Raw genomic sequence first — 10,180 nt, 5'->3', positions numbered from 1 at the left:
AGCCCAATGAAGTGAGGGAGCTTGCCAGAGGGCTCATTTCTTATAAACACAGAGCCAGAATTTGGATCCTAATCTAGCAGCTTCCAGTGCCTGTTCTCTTCAACTTGTTATTCTGCCTCAGTTTTCCCTATGTAAAATGCTAATAACCTCTCCCTTGCTGGGGTTACTGGGAGAATTAAATGAGATCATGTGTTGCAAACCCTAGTACAAGTCCTGGTCATGCTTTCCATGACCGTGAGTGCCTGTTTCTACCTTTTGTCCAGGCTAATCTCCCCAGCTGAATGAGAAAGCGGGACTCTACGGTCTGTCCTATTCAGCCACAGCCTTCAGAACCAACTGTTAAATCCTTAGAAACATTATGAACTGGGTGTTGGCTTTGTGGCATACCAAGGAATTCTGCTACCTGCAATGCTGGCATCATATGGGCACCAGTTAGAGACCTGGCAATTCTACTTCCAGTCAAGCTCTCTGCCAATTGCCTGGGAAAGCAGCATATGATAGCCCAAGTATTTGGGTGTCTATACCGACCTGAAACATATGGAAGACTCTCCTTACCCCTGTTTTCGTCTGGCCCAGTCCTGGCCATGTGGCTATGTGGAGAGTGACTGGCAGATGGAAGATCTGTCTCTCTCTCTGTCATTCTCTCTCTCTGTCTCTTTCTCTCTTACTTTCCCTGTAGAAGTCTGACTTTCAAGTAAGTAAATCTTTCAAAAAGAAATATTGTGAGCTGATGCTTTTAAACGATTATTTACAGTTATATAACTAAGTAAAATGCATTAAAAGAAAGGTAATAAGTATTACAAATTACATGCCATTAATAGCCAAATTCTTTTTGCTGCATTGTACTTTCCATGTTCTGCAGGATGTTTACATCTGCTACGTTTGTATGGTGGAAACACTACATATACTGTTTGGTTGCTGTGAACTCTAGTTCAGTGACATCACACTGTCAGCTTGATATTGGTCATCAGAACTATACAGACACTATGGAAATCAGTAAACAATGGAATCCGAATCTCACCAGGCCTCTTCCAAGCCTGACTGCCAAGTATTCTTGGCACACCATTGCTCCCCATCCTGAGTCTGGAGACACTAGATATCACAGGTCAGTCCCAGGCTCAGTCCTCGGCCCAGATAAAGTCTCCTGGTTTGGCTGACAGAATCTCTGCCTCTTGCTGCACTTCTGTCTGAATCTTTGTCACCCTCATCACAATACTCTGCAGAGCCAATCCTTCCCCCAAGGCAGTGCCTAGGTACCATCCTTCCACCAAGGTGGCACCTAGGTGGCCTCAGGGGACCTGGAGACCTGGGCAGGAGGCCAGTGGAGCAAAGTGGGTCTGGAAACTCCCCCATGTGTTTGGGTCCCAGGTGGGCAGGCTGGGGTGGTGGGGGGATGTGGGGGTTTGGGCCCTAGGCTAGCATGCTGGGGTGGTATGCTAGCAGACTGGGCTTATAGACTCATTAACATGCTTAAGTTCCAGTTGGGCGGAGGGATGGGGTCTCAGGTCAGCACATGTGCTGGACAGTTGGCTCTGGGATCCCAGGTAGGTAGGAAGGGCCCCAGGCCAGCACACCAACCTGCCAGAAGGCCAGGCTGGGGAACTCATGTGCTTGAGGGGGCAAATGCTGTAGATTGATCAGGGTAGAGAGTACAGGATGTGTGGGAGCAGGGACTTCTGAGGGAGTACATTATAGCTGAGGAATGACTTCTCAGGGACTTCCACTGACAAGACCACTGTACTTGCGGGTAAGTGAGAGGAAGAGGACTGAGACCCAACAGTTTGCAAGACGGAAGCTAGAGGACCTTTTTTGGGTCAGATCGATGTATTTGCCCATGTGGGAGACCTGAGCTGGGCTAGTTAGCATCAGCCACCACTAACCACCAATCACTGGCACATGCTAAAGTTAGGGCTGGGGCCCTACCTGGCAGAGCCAGGTCACAGAACCCACCAGTAAGCATAGAAACAGGTGATGGATAATGTTAGCATGAGCCATGACGCTGACCAGCACGTACATGAAAGAACCAGGTTTAGGGGCAGATTCTGAGGAGGATATGTGGGCTCACCCCTGTACAACTGCAATATCCACTGGTTTTCTCAAGAGCTCGATTGGATGATGAGCTGAGCTAGGGATGACCATGGGACATCCTGACACTCATGGGCACTGCGGTTGGGAACAGGCTGAACTGGTCCAGGTTGTAGCACCAGGAGGTACACCCAGAAATAAGGTATGAGATGGGCCAGGCAGCAACATCCACAAGCACACAAAGGCTGAGACAGAGGCCAGACTATGCCAGGTAAGGGCCTAGTACTAACACATGAGACCTGGGTCTGGGGATGGGCCTGGTGGGAGAACTTGAAGAATTCCCAGGTGGGCTGTAACTCCCACTGATGATGCCTTGAGTCTGTTGGGTGTTGTTCAGGCCAGGCAAGACAGCTCTACTTGTCAACAAGTGTCTGGGCTGGATCTAGGGAGGCACAACTGGGCCAAGTGGTAGCACACTGGCACATTCTGGCATGAAAATGGGTGTAGATATGCTGGATTAAGCTGGGTTATCTTTCACACCTATCACTTTGCATGAAAGCCAGGGATGGGGAAGACTGAGCAGGGTTAGGCTGCAGTGTACACCAGCAAAAGTTGGGATGGGGGCAGGCTGGGCCAGGCTGGGCTGCAGCATCTGATGGCAAAGGTCAAGACAGGGGATGGGCTATGCCAGGCTGGGTTGGAGCAAGCACTGGCATATGCAAGATCTGTGGCTAAGAGTGGGCCTGGTTGGGGAGCTAAAGGGATGTCCCAGATGCACTGCAGTTCTCACTGGTGAGCATAAGAACCAGAATGAGGGTGGCAAAATGGGCTGCACATGGTTGAAGCATCCCTTGGCATGAGTGTGGACTAGGTCTGGGGTGTGCCAAACTGGATTAGGCTGCAGCATCTGCTGGTCCTCAAGAGAGCCATAGTGGATATAAGGCAAACAGGGCTAGGTTCTGGCACCTGCTGAGACACACGAGAGCTGGGTCTGGGTGTGGGCCAGTTGGGCAAGGCCACTGTATCTGCCAGGACAAGAGGTGGACCAAGTCAGGATGGGCCAAGAACACACCAGTGTGCACATCTGTGACTGGGAGGTGACCTGATAGAGGAGCTTGGGGCACTCTTCTATCAGGGTGCAGTCCTTTCAGGTGAACACAAGAACCAAGGCTGAGGCAGCCCAGACTAAGCCAGGTTACAGTACCTGTCAGCATGTGTTTCTCAGGTATGGGAGCAAGCCATGCTGTATCAGTTCATTGCACTCAATGAAAAATGTAGAACAAGGACAGGGTGCAGGAAAACTCAGGTTGGATCACAATGCTGATCAGTTCACATCAAGGCTGGGACTAGAGACAGTCCAGACTGAGCTAGACTGCAGCACCTGCCAGCATGAGCTAGAACTGGGGGCAGGACAGGCCACGCCAGAATACAGCTGACAAATGCTGAGGTGAGGTAGGCCATGCCAGACTGGGTCATAGCACCCATCAGCATGCATAACACTTGCAGGGTGGCGAACCTGGGAGAGGGGACTGTGGGTGTTCCCCTGTTGAGCCACTGCTCCTGCTGGTGAGTGTAAGAGGTGGGACCAGACTAGGCAGGACTACAAAACTTGTTGGTCTGCATGCTAGCTGGGTTAGGGGAATATCCAGGCAGGGATAAGTGGCTGTACCCACTGTTACATGCATGAGGCAGAGTAAGTGCAAGCTGGTTGGGCTTTGCTGCAGCATCAGCTAACAGGTGCTGGGACTGGGGCAAGTCTTGTCAGGCTAGACTATAGAACCACCTGAAAAAGTATAAGATCCAGGGCTGGGAGTGGGCCTAGTAGGGAAAATGTAGGCACCTCTCTGATGGGCTGCAGTTCCCACTGGTGAACACACGAACCAGGGTGGTGGTGGACCTGGCTTGGCAGGTGGCATCACCCATTGGTGTGTACAAGAGCTGAATGGGATGCAGGACAAACCAGACCCATCTGCTGCATATATTGACTTGAGCAGGAACAAGGCCTGCAGACAGGCCTGGTGGGAGTTACAAGGGATTGCTCCAACTGGGTTGCAGTTCCTGCTGATGTGCGTGAGGGCTGGGTATGTAGTCAGCAGGGTTGGACTGGACAACAACATTTGTTGGCTTGCATAAGAGATGGGACTGGGGCCAGAACTGACCTACAACTGCAACCACCAATGTGTGTGTAATCTGATGTGCATTATGGACTGAGCTGAACCCCACACTGACTGGCACACACAGGAATCAAGTCTGGGGTCACCTCTGGGACTGCTTCAACTGGACCTCTGGACAAAAAACTCCAACCACTGGGAAAACCACAGGATCTGTGGTCTGACTGTGGAATATATGTGTCAAATTAGGCCTCCTCAGTTACTGAAGCCTGTGCAGGGGATGGCATTCCCACCTGCACACGGGCAATAGAACGTATCTTTGAGGCCTGCAGAGAACATCGAGTACCTCAGATGGCAGAACAAATTGGACAACTCTCCCTGCCAAGCCTTGACAGCAAGTATCTGGGTGAATAAACTCTAAGGTGGACTATGTCAGTTAATGGACCTCGGAAGCATTTCCTCAACCTTGGAGCAATGAAATCAACATCACAAAACTGTTGAAACCACTGAAGCAGTACCCTCGGAACATGCTCCATGTTGGGGACCCTGGGATGACATCAGGTAACCGTCCCACATGCCAGGAGCTGATGTGGTTTGGCTGCTGGGAATGGCCCACTTCTCTTTTCTCCCTCTATCTAGGAAGATACAGGAAGGAAAAAAATGGACGCAATTGTCTCACCCACTTTCCACCATGCCTCAGCCCTGCCAACCCTAATCAGTGGTCCACACAGGTATACATTGCTCTTAACTTTGTAAACAGTATCAAAAATAAAATAAATTTATTACAAAAAAAAGAAACGTATGTATGTGTGTATGTAACAAAAGGAGGTTAGAAACTGAAAAAAGAAAGAAGGCTGAGGAATGCGGGCAGGAAGCAGGGGAGGGCAGGAATTATCACTAAGCTAATTCTGTATTGCAATATATGGGAAATTTATCCACTTTACATAAATAATAAAATAAAATGCATGCATAATTTTTTCATAGTAAACATTTTCCATAAGTTCATGAAGACCTCCCATATAGTTAATATAAACCAATAGCTGCATCTAAACTGTAATTGCAATCCCTGCTGCTGGCCTGAGAGTTAGTCGTGATCACCAGTAGGAATGAGGCCAGCCCATAGGCTGGCATGAGGCAATAAGCAGGCTCTGGATGCTTAATTCTGATAAGAACAGATACTACACTTGATCTTAGCCAAAAGGCCAAGAAGCGATGGATGCTTAATTCTAAACCAGGAGGGTCCACAACCCTAAAAGGTAAGATAAGGGGCTAATGGGAAGGGAGACTCTAGGGAGGCCTGGTTCTAACAACCTGGCATTCCCTAATTGGACCCAGGCTGGGAAAACCTCTTAGGGGAGTTAGCTCTCATTTAGTAACACAGCACTCTAGAAGGTTTTCTGAATTTGTGTCTGGGGAGGGAACCAGAAGGGAGTATCAGGAGGTGGTGAGGATGCTAATGATCAAGATCACCTTAGTGGTCCTATAGGACGTCCTTACAGTAACTGACACTGCGCAAAGCACTTGCACAGGTCTTTTCTCACTGGGTCCTCCCAGCACTCCTGGGAGGTCGTGGGGAGGCTTTCTAGTTTCCATTTTATAAGATACAATGATGATGTCAGTGATGGTGACAGATACTTACAGAGCACCTGTCACGGGCCATGCCTGAGGGTGTCATTGGCACTATTTCTTTTATCATTTCAACACTCCCTGAGTTGGAAGAAGTCTTCAAAATCATCCTTCCAGCTCCCTACTCTTATACGACCATGAAAATAAAAGCCCAATGAATGAAAGAAGTTCTGACCTGGGTGGGTTAGTGTAGGAGACTAGTACTTAGATGTTTTGCCTCCAGCTGTGGACCCTTTCAGTGTCCAATGCTCCCTCTTCTGTTTTTTCTGTAATTGGGTTGCTATCTTTCAGAATGTTGAGGAAAGAGCTATCATTCTATAGGAAAGAATGATTCAATCACATAGGTCTTGAGTATGTGTGCCCTTAGCGTTTGAAGTCCTCCAAGATTAGAAATCTTTCATGAGTCAATAGACACTTAGTTCAGACCACTGAGAAAGTGTCCAGCTCAGGAGCTGGCATGAGGAAGAGAGCCAGCCAGATTTCAATTAATATCCTTAGATAGCAATCACAATGTTCATAATAACTACAAAACAACAATAGTGACAATAACATCGAGAACTTTCATAAAGTGTTGCTCACTGAGCATCTAATACTCTTCTCAGTGCCTTATTTGAATGCCTGTTTGGTATTCAAAACATTTAAAAAAAAAACCAGTAAAAACTGAGTTGCAGAGATTTATTGACATGTCAACTATCCACGTCTAACAAGAAGCATGAGGATAAACATTTCCTGCCACAATGGCAAAACAATCCAAAACCTGGAAGCAGAGCTGGATCAAGCTTTAAGGAGTATTTAAGAATCAAGAGACACTATTAAAAAGCCAAATATAAGAGCTATGGGAGTTCCAGAAGGTGCAGAAAGAGAAGCTGGATTTTAAAATGTGTTTAATGAAATAATAAAGGAAAATTTACCTAATCTGAAAAAAGAATTGGGAAACAACATACAAGAGGGGCACAGAACTCCCAACAGGCTTGACCAAAAGCAATCTTCATCATGACACATGATAATCAAACTCTCTTCGATTGAACATAAGGAAAAGATTATTAAATGTGCTCATGGAAAAAATCAATTAATCTATATAGGAATGGCAGTTAAACTCATAGCTTAGTTCTCACAGGAAACTCCACAGGCCAGAAGAGAATGGAGCGACATATTCCAGATTCTAAAAAAATATTTGTTGGCCCAGGATAACGTACCCAGCAAAGCTTCCTTTGTCTTTGAAAATGAAAAAAATTATCCCACAGTAAAGAAAAGTTAAAAGAATATGACTCTTCTAAACCTGCTCTACAAATGACACTTAAATATATTCTCTTGACAGAGAAGAGGAATAACACCAACCAAAACCAAAGGCAAATGTGAAGAACATCCCAGAAAAATAACAATGGAAGACTAAATCAATGAACAACCCATTACTAAATGACAGGACCAAATTACCACCCAATTCATATTAACCATGAGTGTAAATGGCTTAAACATATCAATCAAACATCATCGATTAGTAGACTGGATTAAAAAAAAGCAAAACCCATCTATTTGTTGCCTACAGGAGACACATCTCACTAACAAAGATCAGCAGAAACTATTTCTCATGGATTTTGATGTTTTCATTTTTAATTTCATTTCTTCAAAAATGCTGTTTTTTCTCATTAAATTCTTCACTGACTCACAGATCACACAGTAGCATCATTTTCTTCAAAAAGGTTCTTGGTTTTCTTATTCATTTCTTCAATGACACACTACTCATTCAGTAACTTTTTATTTGATTTCATAACGTTGTAAGTGTTTTTTCTTCCCATTATTGATTTTGTTTTGTGCCTTTTCATTTAAGGGGATGTATAGCAACTGTGTAATGGAGACTATCATGTCTAGTGGCATGATTTTTAACTTCATAGCATTGTAAATTTCTGCATTTCTTCCTGTTGTTGATTTTGTTTTGTGGCTTTTCACTTGGGCGAATTTATAGTGACTGTGTAGTGGAGACTGACATGTCCAGATGTGAGGATACAGTGCAGTGTGCATCTCTACCTCTGGATCAAGGATGGACTCCTAGTGAAACTGTTGGATGTGTCATGACAATGAGCTGCAGGACTCTCTGCCATTGTCCATGCCCACAATAATGGACTTATGACTGTTTACGCGGAACTATACAGTTGTACTGATATGGGAGAGCTCAGTGGGGGAGGGGATTAAGGGAGAGATAGAGGAAATCCCAGGGCCTATGGGACTGTATCATAAGATGATAATAATAATTATAAAATGGGAAAAATGATTTAAAAATTACTTATTTTATTGGAAAGACAGATAAGATATACGGAGATAAGGAGAAACAGGAAAAAATATCTTCCACCTGTTGGTTCACTCCCCAAATGGCCACAATTGTCAGAACTGAGCCGGTCCAAACCAGGAGTCAGGAGTTTCTTTCAAGTCTCCCACAAAAGTGCAGGGTCCCAAGGTTTTGAGCCATCCTCCACTGATTTCCCAGGTCACAAGCTGGGAGCTAGAAGGGAAGTGGAGCAGCCAGTACTCAAACTAGTGCCCATATGGGTTCCTGGCACTTGCAAGGCAAGGATTTTAGCTACTGAGCCATTGTGTTGGGTCTAAAGATAAATTTTGATACATTCTACAGTATGGGTGGACCTTGGAGAAATTGTGCTAAATGAAAGAAACAAGTCACAGAATACCACATATTTTATTATATCCAGAACAGGTGTATCCATAGAGACAGAAAACAGATTTGTGGTTGTACAGGGTTAGGGATAGGGAACAAATGAGGGTAATGGCTGAATGATATGGTATTTCCTTTTGGAGCCTTAAATCTATTATAAATGATTGAATGAATGATACATACATTTTTAAAAGGAAGCAGAAACAAAAGAGAAGCATAAGAGTCTAAGCTATGTCTGAAAACAACAATATAAGTCTCCACGTGTTACTTCATTTGGTCCTCCCAGTAACTGTGTGGCAGGAGAGTTATTTCTTTCAAAATTACATTTTTTGTGTGATCTGCTCTCAACCCAGATCCTATTTCCAACAGGAAAGAAGGAAATCAGCTTGGGAAACTACGAAATGAAAGATGCAGTGCCAAGTTCTTTCCACGTTGACTCAGTTCATCTTTTTAAACCCCTATAAAGAAGCATTATTGCCTGGAGTGACAGATAAGATGCCCTGATTCAAAGTGACATCAGCCCATGGCAGCCCCCTGTCCTGGGGCATACGCATAGCTGGCATAGCAGCATCAAAACCCAGTTCCAGGCAGGCCATTTGGCACAAGTTATGATTCTTGCATCCCATATCTGAATGCCTGGATTTGAGTCCTGGTTCTGCTTCCAGTTTCAGTTTCCTGTGAATGTGCACCCTAGCAGACAACAGCAATATCTCATCCAGCTGGGTCCTTGACACCATTTAGACTTGATTAGGTTCTCTCTAGCTGCTACCTTCAGCACAGCCCAGTTTCTACTACTGTGGGAATGGACTGCCAAAAAGTGATTTCTCTGTCTCTCTGTGGATGTGTGTATTCCCTTCAAATAAATAAAAACAAATAGTTCTTTAAAAAATAAAAGGCAAGAAGAGCTCCACCAGCAGCCAGGTGGGAAGGGGAGTTCACCGGGAACTCAGGAAGTACACCCAGTCATAGAACTGTGGGTCCTGCTGATTTATTTAATTCAACCGTAAGCAGAAGCAGAATGGCGAAGTCCAAGCAGTTGGGTTGGGAACAGGGTGGATTTCACTGCCCAGACCCACACCAGTGCCACATCAGGCACCATTTGGTGAACTGGGGAAAAGGCTCTGTGGGGAGAAGGAACAACAGTGAGGTACACATGTGCTAAGCCAGGATAGAACTCACTTCAGGCTCAATACAATACATCGGTCCCATCAGGAAAACAATACAAACTCAGCATCCCACAGGTTCTAGCCAAAATAGGTCCAGGTGGCATCCAGACCTAATTGGCAGCAGGTTCCGACAAGAGGAATAAAGAAAAAAAAATCCATGTACCTGGCACCACTGACACCCCTGTGATGCGAGTTAAAGTCACAGCTGGTGTCTCCCTAATTACAAGTACTGCTCGAACCAGAGCTAGGGAAAGACTGAGCAGGAGACAGTGCAGCGACATCGTGGAATACAGGGGGTAGAGAGTGGTAATCCAGGAGCTGGGACTACAAAGACCATTCTAGAAGTGTAGCATGGGAGCCTGGGACTGAATCTTGTTGGAGTGGAGTGACACAGGCAATGCCAAAAGAAGAAACCAGCTCTGAATAGGATCAGTCAACCTGCAGACCTGTGGGCAACACAGCTTAAAACCCAGCCCCAAAGAGAAGAATTCACTCATCAGGGTTGCAATGACCAGGGACAAAAGAGACATAGGCATAATAAATAAGGTTCCTGACACCTCCCTGGCAAAGGAACAAAAGTCTGTGTT

General features: G+C 45.6%; 1 pseudogene; it reads right to left on the bottom strand.

Moving 5' to 3' along the window:
* Positions 1–5,215: 5,215 nt before the first annotated feature.
* LOC121152422 lies at positions 5,216–5,350 on the bottom strand (annotated as a pseudogene).
* Positions 5,351–10,180: the final 4,830 nt, after the last annotated feature.

Source organism: Ochotona curzoniae, unplaced genomic scaffold (genome assembly GCF_017591425.1).
Source record: "Ochotona curzoniae isolate NIBS_2020 unplaced genomic scaffold, NIBS_Ocur_1.0 contig_2404, whole genome shotgun sequence".
Lineage (NCBI taxonomy): Eukaryota > Metazoa > Chordata > Mammalia > Lagomorpha > Ochotonidae > Ochotona > Ochotona curzoniae.
Note: the sequence above shows the minus strand (reverse complement) of the source record. Positions and strands in the feature narration are given on the sequence as shown.